We start from the raw sequence: 16,305 nt of genomic DNA, 5'->3' as shown, positions 1-16,305 counted from the left end.
CATAGACAAGGGGTGCCAGGTAGATTAGACCCCTGGGGAGCACCACAGGTAGAGAGTGAGATAGAGGAAAGGAAGGCCCCAAGTTGAACCTTGGAGGGTCAATCAGAAAGGAAAGAGGTCAGGCAGGCCAGGGCCAGATCAGTGATACCCAGGTTATCACGGCAACGGTTGAGCAGGATGGCATGGTTGACCGTGTCAAAGGCAGAAGAAAGATCGAGTAGGATGAGGATAGAAGGGATGTCAGAGTCAAGGTTGGAGAGCAGGTCTTCACGGGTGTTCAGGAGAACAGTTTCCATGCTTCTGGCAACTCTAAAGCCAGACTGATGGTCATGGAGACAGCTAACACAATTGGTGTGAATATTAAGCTGGGAGATGGCCAGCTTTTGCAGGAATTTGCCCAGGAAAGGAGTAATGGAGATTGTGCAATAGTTAGCCGGGCATGAGGGGTCGGCTGTGGGTTTCTTGAGAAGAGGGTGCGCAGGAGAGTGCTTCGGAGGGGAGGGGAAGGCTCCAGAGGTGAAGGGGAGGTTGCAGAAGTCGACCAGAGCAAGATCAAGGGTGTCTATGTGGTCCTTGATGGTTTTAGACAAACAGGGAAGAACCTGTTTTGACAAGACCTTCTTAGAACAGACTTGTCTAGAAACCTTGTCAGGGGAGAACAGAGGAAAGCTGGCCTAGTGCAGTATTCCTCTGGTAATCTGCTGCCCTTCTCCTAATGTTGTGCACTACATGCCATGCCAACCTGAATACATTGAATGTACTTACAAGATACTGCTGTGATTCTGGTAGAGTAGTGAACCAGTCCTAGGGTAATGCTGTAAATTGAGCACTCAGCACAGTGGTGCGCAATGTTGCAAACAGTATGCGCACTGGTGCAGTGTTCTTCTGGTAATGCTGTGGATTGGGTAGCAAACCCGTAGGCTCTTTAAGAGAGGTGGCGCTCTATAGGATGGAGGAGGATGCAGATCTTACTCTCACACCAATAATCAGACTGGCTCAGGAAGTTGGCAAAACACAACTGTTTTTAATTGCAATTGACTAAAACAGGGAGAACAACAGACGTCCGCTGACAACCCACAGCATAAGTCTCAAAGATTCTCATGACAAAACAGTTATATAGCAAAAACTCATCATACGTGACGTCATACTATGTGGGAAAATAAGGAAACCTACGTTGGATTGTGGTTGTTCTATGGGGAACGTCTAAGTATACTTTCTATGGGGGATAGGAGTGTGATTGGGTCTCTTCAGTCAGGTGGACACCTATGCCCACCCCTAGTGCAAGTCATCTCCGCTGTCATAAAAATACACAATGTTTCATTGGCTTTCAGACTATAGGGCTCTTTTCTACATGGCCCTCTACAAGTGGTTGGCACGCTTGTATCCATCTGGAATATTCCACTTGCTAGTACCACGCAAGCTGTTACCCCAGGTGCTGGAGGGTTGGACTTGACCGAACCTCTCCACCCAATTAGCCCAACAGCCATCTTCACTCCTACTGTCTGACCTTTGAACTCAGCCTTGCAAAGGATCACTGTGCCTGAGAATAAAAGGGAGTATGAGCACGGCCTTATCTTCTGGTCTCAGTGTAGCTTACCCAAAGTCTATTTTCATCTGACCATGTGACAGGAGACCATGTTTTGAGCTCCTTCTTCGCGTTTAACACCATTAAATGAATAAAACCTGGCACTTGTAGTGTTTTTCCATTACACCTCAACAGAAGTTTGTCTCGCTTCTCACATTCATTGTATCTTCTTGAGTAGATAACCAGTTTCTTGGCTGCCCCAACCCTTGACAACCGGGCCAGACATGCCTTCTTGAATCTTCCTTCAGCATCAGCTGTTTTCTTCAACTGCCTCACACTTTCAGCCCTTCTATTCAAGGGGTCCAAGGTTGCGAAAATGCATTGTGGAACATCCAGATTCTATACACACACATATATATATATATATATTGGCGGCACCACCTGGCATTTATTCACCACATATAGCCAGCCTTATGATTACTTAGTCTGCTTGTGTTACTACATCTGTACAATTAGAACATGGCTTTTTATTTTCTTCAGTGCTCTCCGCATATGCAATCTTCAGTTTGCTCATGAAATGTTACTCTTTACTTCGCCATCAGATTCTATAAATTCTATGTACTCTCTTCATTGGCATCTCTTCTGGGTGCGTCATTTCTGCTTCACGTGACGTCACCAGTCTTCTCTTTCATTCACCTTCACACTTCTTCCGGAACTTCCTTCAGAAGACTGTCATTTCTTTTGGTTACATCATATAGGGTTTTCTCAATGTGTCAAGGACTCTTCATGGTCTAGATACCATCACTGGCATTGCGCGTGTTGCATTTCCGGTCTCCAACATATAGGTAAAATGGGGGCGGGACTTTCAGTAGAGGCACTTGGCTCCTCCTCTACAGTAGACTAGTGAACTAGTCCTAGGGTAATGCTGTAAATTGAGCACCTAGCGCAGTGGCGCGCAATGCTGCAAATGGTGTTCATGCTGGTGCAGCATTCTTCTGGTAATGCTGTGGATTGGGTAGACTAGTGAACTAGTTCCAGCGTAATTCTGTAAATTGAGCACCCAGCACAGAGGTAATGCTGCAAACAGTGTGCACGCTGGTCCAGTATTCTTCTGGTAATGCTGTGGATTGGGTACACTAATGAACTAGTTTTAGGGTAATGCTGTAAATTGAGCACTCAGCACAGTGGCGCACAATGCTGCAAACGGTGTGTGCGCCAGTGCAGTAGTTTTCTGGTAATGCTGTGGATTGGGTAGACTAGTGAACTAGTCCCTGGGTAATGCTGTAAAGTAAACACTCAGCACAGTGGCGCGCAATGCTGCAAACGGTGTGCGCGATGGTGCAGAATTCTTCTGGCAATGCTGTGGATTGGGTAGACTAGTGAACTAGTTCCAGCGTAATTCTGTAAATTGAGCACCCAGCACAGAGGTAATGCTGCAAACAGTGTGCACGCTGGTCCAGCATTCTTCTGGTAATGCTGTGGATTGGGTACACTAATGAACTAGTTTTAGGGTAATGCTGTAAATTGAGCACCCAGCACAGAGGTAATGCTGCGAACAGTGTGCAAGCTGGTCCAGTATTCTTCTGGTAATGCTGTGGATTGGGTAGACTAGTGAACTAGTCCCTGGGTAATGCTGTAAAGTAAGCACCCAGCACAGTGGCGCGCAATGCTGCAAACGGTGTGTTCGATGGTGCAGAATTCTTCTGGTAATGCTGTGGATTGGGTACACTAGTGAACTAGTTTTAGGGTAATGCTGTAAATTGAGCACCCAGCACAGAGGTAATGCTGCAAACGGTGTGCGCGCTGATGCAGTATTCTTCTGGTAATGCTGTTCTCCCTCCCACCATACTGCAATGTATCCCAATGCGAGTGCTGCACGTGCGCTGTTCCAGGGGCAGCCCTGCACTACTGGCTCAATGAGGGCCAGCGACAGGACCTGAGCTGCTAGTGTGCGATACACATGTTTATTTAATGTGTAATTTATGGCATGTATGTTTTATAAGTTTCTATAAACTGAGGTAAGAGTTTCTGCCCTTTCTCTGCAGTTTGCAATCTCCACAGGCAGGGACTCTGGAGGGTGCACTAGAGGAGCGCATGTCTGTGAGAGTAAACAAAGCAGCGTTAGTGCAAGGGAGGCCTAAGCACGGCAATAATATTTAAGGAACATGACTTAGAAATTCCCTTTGTGCTTTGCCAGAAAACTCAGTTTCTTGGAAGTCAAATGTGGGGGAAGATTTTCTGGGCATTTCTTCAATCATGAACTAGTGAAGCGCAGTGCCCAAATCCGCCCGTCACCCAATTAAGGAACCGCGTGGGCCTTCTTTTGTGTCCCTGTGTCATGACTCACTTGTGAAGTCATCCTTATCCAAAATGGCGGAATGTTATTGCTATACTTGATTTTGCTGTCTGCGTTTTTTGCCTTGAATGGCCATTTTGTGCTGGTACCAGTACATTATCCGGATCTGAAGTTTGACCTGGAGTGCAAACTATAGAGACGCCTGGGCGAATAACGCGCCAGACTTCCAGGATTGCCCATGCGGTCTCTCAAGCCCCTCATGCTTCCAACATTACATTGTCCACTAACTTACAATTCCCCAAATCTGACTTGGAACCACAACCAAATTACCACAACACTTTAGAACCTATCCGCCTCCTAACTTTTGCTGAACGATAGCCCACCTATCAGAAATAAAAACGCACCCATGTTATCGTAAATCCCTCTTACCCCGCTGCATCCCTCCCTCGCTCCCTGTGTTCCTAGCATCGATTTCCCACGTTCCCATCGCTCATTTTTCTTATTCTGGAAGAATAAGGTCTGGCTACAAGTGGGTGCAAAAGGCCACTATGTGGAGAAACCTAGGGTCTCTGACACTACGGTGGTGTTCTTTGGGCACGGTATCCAAGCATGTTAACATAACATAACATTATGGTGACGTATGATCCAGACAAAATACTGTGTGAAAGGAAACATTATTTGATAGCGCCCAGAAGTTGTTGGTTACCCTTAGTAGCATTGGAAGGGAATGCCACCAACGCGGAGGAAGAACGCTAAAGGATTCACCACCCACTCCGGTCTTTGTGAATCTAGGAGCGGTGGTCAGTAGGAATGAGGCCGATCAGACTAGATAAGGTTGAAGATAGGGCCATCGTGGGCCTTGTGCATAGAAGGTAAGATGTATAAGAGAAAGAGTCTTGAAGTATGCTGGGAGCCAGTGGGGAGCTCTTAGTACAGGTGTGTTATCGCGTCTTTCACCTATGTCAATGATTGCTTTCTCTTGGGCATTTAGTTGACGCTGGCGACGCACCGGCAGGTGTGCAGAAATGCACACCTGCAGGTGTGCAGAAATGCACAGGTACAGGCAGTTGGCTTAGTGGACTCCCAAGAGAACCATTGCTACCATGGCTGCTCATGGTCGAGAAAAGGAAAGCTCTGCTTGAGGCTCTGGGATTGCTAAAACACAGTTTGAGCCACTACTGTAACATAGGGGGATATGGGGGAAGGGGGTCAAAGAGAGATTGCTTTCAAAGAGTACACCTAGATTTCTAACCTGTTATACTGGGGTAGGGACGCTGCGCATCTACAAGAGATCAGGTTGGTGGCCAGCGACTGAGTTCTCAGATTTAGATATGTTAAGGGTTAAAGCAGCCATATGAATCCAAGAGTTAATAGCAGGTGTGCTGGATTGGAATTGTGTGGGAGAAGAAGAGTCTGGGTCAGTATTTTACAATCAGTAGGTAATTGGCGTAACTGTCTAACTCTGCTCTATGTTTGCTTGTTCGCTGCATCAATAGTTGGATGTCAACATCAGAAAGAATCGGAGAACCAACCGCTATGGGACCTCACAGGTAAGTGGTACAAAGCTTCACCTGTAAGTGGTTAAGGAGATAGCAGAGGAACCCTCATTCAAGAAGGAAGAGATCATTTGGGATGCTAATTCCAGAACCCCCAAGGATCTTAATCACTGCGGGATCCTCTCTTGGGTCACCGTCTCGAATGCGGTGAACAGATCCAGAAGGAAACGGGCAGTCATATTACAGGAATCCAACTGGAATCCTAAGTCACTGCGCGCTGACACCAGCACTGATTCTGTTCATCTGCATGAGTGGAATCCTGCCTAAAAGAGTGGAGCTGCATGTTGCATTTCATGCAGGTCTGCAAAAGGAATACTACCTCTCACTCCAATGCTTATACCATGAAAAGCAAATTTGAGAAGGGGCAATATTTGGTTAGATCATTAGGTAGGCTTCTTCTAAAGAGGGCTGATAAGACCTTTTTCACACAGTGCGTCCCAATGCCCTGAGAAAAGTAGGTGTTGATTAGGCACCTCATGTTATATGTATATATGGATCCAGCTCCAAGGAGGCCTGTACTTTATCAACATTTGGTAGGGCATACTTCAGAAGGTGAACCAGTGCGTTTACCTGTACTTGATCAGAAGTGATAATGGTTTATAGGGGTAAATGTGATGAACGGGTACAGTTGCTGAAAGGGGGCTTGCTATCAAAGTTTGAGTCAAGATTAATTTCAATAAACTCATGCATGTTACAGATGTTATATGAAAAGCTGATCGCAGAGTTTCTGTGATGGAAATAAGGTGAAGATTAGTGTGACCGATGGCCTCAAGAAAGCACCAAATCTCTAAGGCTGAGCAAAGGTTTTTATTGAGATAATTGTGAAGGGGTCCCTAAGGGCCGTCACTCTGTCTATCATCTGCCCTTGGTGTTCCTAACTTCCAGGATGGTCACTAGAGATCAGTAACCCCTACTGTGTAACAACTGACTGGCTAGCTGTTATGGCCTACAGGAAAACACCCTTTCTCTCTCTCCTTCTAGTAACAGAAGGTCCTGGGAAGGCCCTGAGGGTAAGGCCAGCAACTGTCCTGAGACTGTCCCGAGCTGACCAGAGCCCAGGGCCATGACCCCTGCTTGCTGCGCTCCCAAGACTGTGAGTGACGTATGACTGCCTAAACTTTCTGTTTCTGCACCTGTAACATTGCTAGCCACCTGGTACGTACAGTCCTATTCCATACTCTGCTTGCACTCCTCATGTCTTCCAACATCTGTGTCAACTCTCAGCAACTTGTACCTACTCAGACCCTAACTGATTGTTTGCTGTTGGTGCTCTTCACACACTCCCTACATCCTTCCTTGCCTCCACTGTTCAAATTAGACTTACTATACGGCTAATACTGAACGCTATTCAGCGATAGCCTTACCACATAGCCTGAACCTAGATGCACCTCAGGCGGAGCAAGATACATTCTGCTGCACATCTATGCCCTGCTCAATCCTCACCGCATCAATTGTTTATGCATACTTCTGGCTTCCATTGTAAAATCGAATCTAGGTGATCCATTGTTTATGCTTATCTATGGTTTCATTGTAAAATCGAATCTAGGTGATCCATTGTTTATGCTTATCTATGGTTTCATTGTAAAATCGAATCTAGGTCATCCATTGTTTATGCTTATCTATGGTTTCCTTGTAAAATCGAATCTAGGTCATCCATTGTGTATGTTTATCTATGGTTTCATTGTAAAATCGAATCTAGGTGATCCATTGTTTATGCTTATCTATGGTTTCATTGTAAAATCGAATCTAGGTCATCCATTGTGTATGTTTATCTATGGTTTCATTGTAAAATTGAATCTAGGTGATCCATTGTTTATGCTTATCTATGGTTTCATTGTAAAATCGAATCTAGGTCATCCATTGTTTGTACACATTGAACTCCCTCCTCATGGCCTCCTTTGCAAAATACCATCCTACATGATGTGATACTGGTTTAGCCCCCATTGTACAGTTCTAGGCGTCTATACATGCCTTTGGGCCAAACTACTAGATCCAAACTGCCATGTATGTTAATTGCTAGTTGTCCTACTCTGTATAATTCTAATTTTCTCCACATACAAAATGTATTTCCCACTGCTCTACACTGTCCTACTAAGATCTCTGCTATATATTATCAGTTTACAGTTTCCTACCCTGCTACTAAATTCACCTCCACTCGTGCTGGTGCATAACTTCCTTAAACAAATAGACATGATCACCACACAGTGCACTGTTCTACAAAGGAACATCAAACTACCTGCCAGACTCCCAAGCCTCTAGGACCCTCCCACCAAAATAACACAAAGTAATGTCACCAACAGCCCACACCACACCAACTACTCCCAACACCCTCTTCAACTCAACAGCAGACTTTTCCGAGAGCCCATCCTCGCCCCGAAAGACATCCATAAAAATCATCCTTCATTTCTGAAATCAGTACAGACTGTGACTACGCACTTATAAACACCCGCTCTATGGTAGCCCACGCAACAGACATAGCTGACCTTCTATATAATGAACATCTAGACTTCTTAGCTGTTACTGAATCCTGGCTTCGTCCAGCAGCTGGTCCAGCAATTATGCTAGCACTACCAGACGATTATACCCTACTAAGACTTGATCGCACCACCTCTCGAGGTGGAGGACTTGCCATAATAGCTAAAACTAAACTAACACTGAAACTCTCTCCACCCCCACAACATAAGTTCATGTGAATCCTTAACTGCCAAATTAACCTTATCCAATACGCAGTCTGTAGCTATTCACCTCATATACCGACCTCCTAGCCCTTTAGGATCCTTTGAAGAGGACCTTACAAACATCCTATCTAACAATCTCAAGAACTCCTCCCAAAGTATCCTATTAAGAGATTTTAATCTTGGTCTCAACGACCCACTAGATGCCAATGCCACACTAATTAACAATACCTTAGAGGAACTAGGCTTCACCCAGAAGATCACAGATCCTACCCACATCAAAGGTAGAACTCTTGATTGGCTAGCGGTGCATAATTGCCCAATTCCGGTCTCATCTATATTGCCACAGCCCTGGTCTGATCATCATTTGATCTAGTTCTCCTTTGAGACTGTACCATTGCAACCTGACAGTACAGTTCCTTCTGTCCCAACTAGAAACAAAAGAAACATTACTCCTGAGAACCTTATGCCCGTGATCCTACCTACTCTTAGCGCTATTCCGGACCACACAGATCCTTCCACTATGGTAGACTTGTATAATAAAGTGATGCTATCAGCCCTTGACGACATAGCACCACTAAAGATGAGAAAGAGTAAACCTCGCAAACATGTTAATACCTGGTTCTCTCTCCACCTCAAGGCTATCAGTCAAGAGAAACAACGCTGTGAAAAAATCTGAAGGTCAGACCCCTCAGATAACAATAAGAAAAACTTGAGCAAACTAGCTTCCCATTATAAAAAAGATCCTTACCAAACAAACTTCCTATAACCTTAAAATTTCTCAAGCAAAATCTAACACTAAAGAGCTTTTTGTAATTCTGAAAGAGGTAGAATCCCCTGTCCCAACACCTGATTCCTGTCTCAAGGATAAAAATTGGTGTACAGGCGTACAAAATGCGCTAGTTAACAAAATCACATCTCTGCAAAACTAAGATCAATATTAAAAAAGATTCCCTTTTCTCCACATCCAAATCCAGTAATGCCAGTTCCTCAATATCACAATCCATCCTGGGGCCACCTCCTGAGCCGATTGTTACGCTTACCTGGACCCCACAGGGGTGTTGATCGGACCCGGACAGCTGCGGTCTCCTTCAACGTGATGCGTAATGCAGAGAGGACTGTCTGGACTGGCCCGCCTGGTCTTGTCTGCTGGACCCGAAGAAGTATTTTCCTGCAAGTGGAGACAGGGATTAACCACCTGTGGGTTTTAGTGATGGCCTCCCAACTATTCTCGCTCTCCCCCACTAATCACCTCCAATATCCCCTTACTAACCTCACCTTATGTTCGTAAAAGATGAGCTCTCCATCCTGCGTGTCTTGCAGGGGCGCGTAGATACCAGTTACTTCACTGGTTTGAAGGCGTTGGCAGAGTTCCGGTAAGTATTGACTCTGAAGTCCCTGGCGGGATTGGTAAGTATCAAGTTCAAAGAGTTCAATGTGCCCGATGTTCGTTCTTGTCCCCTTCCTTCAATTGCAACTGAGTTCGTGAGAAGAAGGTCTCGTAGCTGCTGCTGGCGTTCAGGTAAGAGTCTGTGTTACCCAACGCTGTCCGGTAACTATTGCATGCGTTAACGTGTTGTTGTTCTCCCTCTTTACAGATGCGGCATATGAAAATGTGGAGAGTTATGGAATAGTACCGCTGGTGGTAAGTCTATGGTGGTAAGAGGTTGTATTTGTTGATTCCCTTGGCTCACCTTGTTTTTTTTTCTGTCTCCTAGGTGCCGGATTACGGCGAAGAAATGATGGACAGTGCCGGATCGAAAGATGCTGTGAGAACTGGTGAGTATGGCGCCGTGCTGGAGCTGGCGAAGCGATGCGTGCAGGACTGATGTACTTTCCAGGTCCGGAGATGAAATGGTTCCACAATTAGGTGAGGAATTTGAAATAAGTTTGTTTTCTAACCTTGTCCTTTTCTTCTTCTTTGTTCTAGGAGCTCCGGATAAGAGGCGGGCGTGGCAGAAGGCTGGATGCTGGCTGCAGGCACGCGGGCGTGGCAGAAGACTGGATGCTGGCTGCAGGCACGGTGAGCGTCACGCTGCTGGATGCAGAATAACCTGAAGCATGTGCTGCTGTTCGGGTGTGGTTTAAATAGCCTCCAAAGTAGTTCCAGGTAAGAAGTTCCCTAGAGCCACGCCCAAGTAAAAAATAGTCCCTGTAACAAAATAGTCCCATCCAGGCCTCATGTAGGCTTGGACTCTTTTGCAGCATGGTTTGCATCAGGTAAGTAAATTCTATGAGCCTGGCGCCTATGGCACCAGGACTGATTTCGATGATGAGCCTGGCACATAAGGCGTCAGGACTGAACCCAGACAGCCCCTAGCTGGGGCTGCTGAGGTTTAAACAAATGTCTGGATGCCTGCTCCCGGAGCTGAGGGCCTTGGTCCTGATGCCCGGGGGTAGGCATCATGGCAGCGATCCCCCACTTTAACTTCCGTAAAGTATCCACTAAACAGGTTGATAATGTCATTCTTACTCTCAAACCTTCGAATTGCCATGGGGACCTCTGCCCTGCTCAATTGATAAAAGAGGCAGCTCGTGAACGCGCACCATTCATCACCAAACTAATAAATGCATCATTCATGTCAGGCACCATCCCTAATAATCTGAAACAATCTTGGGTCCTCCCACTCCTTAAAAAACCCAACCTAGATCCTTCCATTCTGACCAACTACCGTCCCATCACCACAGTGCCATTCCTACTCAAAATCCTTGATAAAATAGCATACCAACAAATCCAAAACTACCTTGAACACTACCGCCTTCTAGAAATCCGACAGTCAGGCTTCAGGCCCCAACACGGAACTGAGACGGCACTCATAGATCTTAAGGCACATATAGATGAGTTGAGAGACGAGGGTAAGACAGCATTACTGTTGCTCCTTGATCTCTCAGCTGCATTCGACCTGGTTGACCATGAGATCCTTTGTAATCACCTACAATCCACAGCCCACTTCTCCAAAGAGGCAAACGACTGGATCCAATTATTTCTTAACAACCGTACTATGCAAGTCTTCTCCCCACTAGCAGCTGCTGACCCAACGCCCATCACCTGTGGCGTGCCCCAGGGCTCTTGTGTCTACCCTACACTATATAACATTTTCACAAAGCCCCTTTTCGATGATCTAGATGGCCTGGGTATCATCTACATGCTGATGATACCCAGATCCTCATCCTGCTGACGGGGGATTATGACAAGGATTTGGCCTTTGTAAATAGAGTGTACCTCATCATCCAGGCATGGATGGCCTAACACGGTCTATACCTGAATGATGACAAAACTGAACTCCTCATCCTTGGTACTACACCAAACATTAATAAACTAAGCCAAAACGACTCCTCCTTTGTAATTGATAACCATAACATCACAGTAGCCAAGGAGGTCAAAACCCTCGGCTTCTATTTAGACTCTACACTCACCTTCAAAAAACAAGTTAATGCTATGGCATCCGCCACCTCCTACACTTGTAAACTTATTAGAGCAGCCAAACCTTTCCTCTCACCCACCAACTGTATCATTTTAGCCAGAGCTTTGATCCTATCGAAGTTGGATTACTATAACGCTCTCTACGTGGGCAGTAATAAATATATCACAAATAAAATTCAAATCCTGCAAAACAACACTTTAAGAGCTGCTCTAAGCCTCCCGAAGAAAGCCCACATCTCAGAGATCAGAAGATCTGTCAATTGGCTCTCAACTAAAGACAACATTTTCCTTAAATCAGTTTCTCTGACCCACAAATGCCTCCACCAAGCCTCCCTCAATACTTGACAAAGAGATTCACTAGACCGGAATCCTGCCGCCCATCCAGAAAGGTCAACTCCAACCTCCTTCTAGTCCCAAGATTTAAACGTACTACGTCTGGAGGGAACAGCTTCCCTGTTAAAGCTGCACAATATTGGAACTCCCTACCCCCATCCCTTAGGGAAGACCTTCCCTACCCACAATTTAGATCCAGTACCATCCTCTGGCTCAAGGAACATGACACCTAATGATCTCCCCTGTTGTGCTATCTACTAATACCGTAATTGTGATTAATTGGGTAGCCCTAATGATCCTCTATGTGTAAACATATCATATAACCTGTAAATATTGTATACTTCTTGGAATTATAATGCCACTGTAACGGCGTCCATTGTTTTTGATGCTTCCAGCAATGTAACCTTAACTGGATTCTATATATTGCGCTCCCTGTAACCCATGGGTGCACAACATACGGCCCGCTGGCCAGTTGCGGCCCGTCATGCTCTTCGTCCGGCCCGCGAGGCACAAAGACTTTCCTAATGGAGGGTGGCTCGCAAGCAGCATCGGCCACCCTCCATTAGGAAAGTCTTTGTTGTCTTCCGGGCCTGACAAAACACTGGCCCTCATTGACTCAGCACACACGCACCACGTCGCTCCTACGAGCCACGTAGTGCGTGTGTGCTGCACCAATGGAGGGCCAGCACTACGGCTGGCGTGGTCCATAAGGCTTGATGCCAGAAGGCATTTCAGCCTTGGACCACGCCAGCCGTAGTACGATTCCAGAGACTTCCAGTTTACCTGCCTTCCAGCACGTCTCCGGTAAGTGGTCTGTTTGTGTTTGTGTGTCGGGTCTGTTTTGCTGTATGTTTGTGTGTGTATGTTGAGATGCGGGGGTGGCGGGCTGTCGGATGTGTATGAATGTTTGGATTTGAATGTTTTTTGTGTGTATGTTGAGATGCGGGGGTGGGGCGGTGTCGGATGTGTATGAATGTTTGGATTTGAATATTTTTGTGTGTATGTTGAGATGCGGGGTGGGTGTGTGTGGGGGGGTGTCGGATGTGTATGAATGTTTGGATTTGAATGTTTTTTGTGTGCATGTTGAGATGCGGGGGTGAGGGGGTGTTGGGTGTGCATGAATGTTTGTTTTGGAGTGTAAGTGCGGTGTATGTTGAGATGCAGGGTCTGTATGTGTGCATGCTTGCTAGTTTGTATGCTGATTTGGGGGGTGGGGGGTTCGGGTCTGTATGGGTGCATGTTTGTGGGTGTGCTCAGTTGGGGGGTGCGGGGTTCGGGGTCTGTATAGGTGCATGCTTGAGAGTGTGTGTGCTGAGTTGGGGGTGGGGGATTTGGGTCTGTATGTTTGCATGTTTGAGAGTGTGCCGAGTTGGGGGGTGGGGGTTTCGGGTCTGTATGGGTGCATGTTTGTGTGTGTGCTGAGTTGGGGGCCATGGGGCATAGTGTTTGGTTGAGGGGTGGGGGCCATGGGGCACAGTGTTTGGTTGGGGGTTGAGGGAGCCATGGGGCATAGTGTTTGGTTGGGGGTGAGGGGGCCATGGGGCATAGTGTTTGGTTGGGGGTGGGGGCCATGGGGCATAGTGTTTGGTTGGGGGTGAGAGGGCCATGGGGCATAGTGTTTGGTTGAGGGGTGGGGGCCATGGGGCATAGTGTTTGGTTGGGGGTGAGGGGGCCATGGGGCATAGTGTTTGGTTGAGGGGTGGGGGCCATGGGGCATAGTGTTAGGTTGGGGGTTGAGGGAGCCATGGGGCATAGTGTTTGGTTGGGGGTGAGAGCCAGGGGGCATAGTGTTTGGTTGGGGGTGGTGAGGGAGCCATGGGGCATAGTGTTTGGTTGGGGGTGAGGGGGCCATGGGGCATAGTGTTTGGTTGGGGGTTGAGGGGGCCATGGGGCATAGTGTTTGGTTGGGGGTTGAGGGGGCCATAGGGCATTGTGTGTGGTTGGGGGTTAAGGGAGCCATGGGGCATAGTGTTTGGTTGGGGGTGAGATCCATGGGGCATAGTGTTTGGTTGGGGATGGGAGCCATGGGGCATAGTGTTTGGTTGGGGGTGAGGGGGGCCATGGGGCATAGTGTTTGGTTGGGGGTGAGAGGGGCCATGGGGCATAGTGTTTGGTTGGGGGTTGAGGGAGCCATGGGGCATAGTGTTTGGTTGGGGGTTGAGGGAGCCATGGGGCATAGTGTTTGGTTGGGGGTGGGAGCCATGGGACATAGTGTTTGGTTGGGGGTGGTGAGGGAGCCATGGGGGATAGAGTTTGGTTAGGGTTGAGGGGGGCCATGGGGCATAGTGTTTGGTTGGGGGTGGGAGCCATGAGGCATAGTGTATCACTCCAAGAGTGAACCCAATAATAAAGCTAAAACAGGCACAGTTAGGAGATCTACATCCTTTGCTTTTTTGAGGAAACCTGACTCAACGAAGGCCATACACCTCTTGGGCAACCCAAACAGCAAACTATAGCAGTCCAAAATAACGGAATGTCCAATCTAGGGTCAATAAAATATATATAAGTTAATTAAACAAAAGAGATACAATAACTAAATAGAAATAAATTATAACAATGGAAAATGTGTAGTACAAAATGTAAGTTTGAAATGTAAATAAAAATCGTTACCCCTCAAAAACATTTTCTTTTTCCATGTGTTTAATACTAATTGGGGGTTTAAAAAGCCTCCTGCCACGCCCCGCCTACCACCCCGCCCACATTTACTTTTCGGCCCACTATAGCCCTCATGTAAGGTACTTTCGGCCCTCTGTCAAAATCAGTAGTGCACCCCTACTGTAACCTAAGCTTTACAATCCTCTTTTGACGCTTGCGCCCTGCTACCCCTGGGTTAGGTGCGTACTACAAATAATGAACATAACCATAAACAATCTAGGTGAATCGTAACCTTTTCCCCACAATAAAATAGTACAAGAAGGGCTGTTCTCCAGACACTCAGGTCTTACTTGGTTCTTCCTGTGCAAGCTCTTGTACTTCTCATGTTATAGCCTGCCTTCTTTTCTCCTCCCTTTTCTTTCCTCCACTCGCCTTCATCTCCCTTTCGCTCACTCCCTCTGTCCCTCCATTGTTCTCTCTCCTACTGTCCTCTACTATGACGCTCCCCTCTTCACATTACTACTCTCCACACTACTACACTCCTCTCACCACATGACTACTTTCCCCACTTGTTGGGTGCAAATACAGCCCCAGAGTGACAGAGACGGAGAGGCCATGGTAGGCCTCTATTGCGAGAGTGACGTGGCTGATGTTGAGTCCCATTGAAATATAAAAGCCAGTACAAAACAGTGATTTCCAACATAAGGCCCCGTGAAATGGAAAGAAATGGGCCTATTTCCACTCTACTAAAATGGAAGGGCGCTGAAGTGAAAGGGAATCTACCTGAGAGCTCAAAACGGCTGAATATGCCCAATGAATAAGAAATAACATGTGGTGCTGAAAATGCTATTTTCCTAAAATATGAAAAGTTACAATGTCAACTTAAAGAGACAGATAGCAGCATGTGACATTGACTTCTATACAGCACAAGACGGTTAGCCAGAAATCCAAAGTGAAGCCAAGCATTTTGCAATTTTTACTATTAAAATGTTTTATTTTCATCATATACAATGACAGCATGTAAAGAGAAAGGCCTATTTGGTTTTGTAAAAGTGAACATTTTCCTATGTTAAACTGTGGCCTATGGGTAAATAATGCCAAAAGTGAACCTATATTTGTTTAAATATTGTTTTGTAGTTATAAACAGCAGGTCCAGATGCGATACAAAAATGTCATGTTGAACACATCTTTTCAATTTAAAATGCTATTCTGTTAGAATTATTTATGTAGTTTTTTTCACCATTGAACGGAAAGGTCTGTCCCTCTGAAACTTTCACCTCAAGACATTTGAGCTGAGCTCACCAGGAAAAGCAGGCCAGGTTTTCAGTTGAAATGCTAAGAATTACAGAGAATTAGATCAGAATTATAGAGGCAGAATACAGATACAGAATACAGATAAACACCAGCAGAAATGACCTTCAGGTCAAACATCCCCATTAACTGTCCATTAACTGTCCATTAGCCCAGAACAGAGTCCTTTGATGCCAAGGAAGGAATGGGAGAATAATATGAGCCAGGCAGATGTTTGGTCATGTGAGAGAATTGAAATGAAAGTTAAGAAAAGGTGGGGGCTATTGTGAAACTGAGGGGCACGTGTGAAGCATTGACTGATTATTTTAGGATTACATTTTCCTTAGTAAAAAGAGAATTGTGTGTCCCAGTGAGCTCATTCCAGGCTCATATTAAAGGGGACAAGAAGCCTGTCGGTACCATGTAGATATGAACTCTGTGTGATGTATACAATTTGAGTTATGAATAATACAAATGATTCTGGCATTCTCATAATACAGACAAACTGGAAATGATATATGGTGTTAGAGTGTAAAATCTAGATGTGAATTGGGGAGTGTCAGATTTTTCACTAGTGCGGCGCATTAGAGAATCCAGAAAAACAGTATCTC

This window comes from Ambystoma mexicanum, chromosome 3q, assembly GCF_040938575.1.
Source record: "Ambystoma mexicanum isolate Mex_15411 chromosome 3q, UKY_AmexF1_1, whole genome shotgun sequence".
NCBI lineage: Eukaryota > Metazoa > Chordata > Amphibia > Caudata > Ambystomatidae > Ambystoma > Ambystoma mexicanum.
This window is presented reverse-complemented; position numbering follows the sequence as displayed.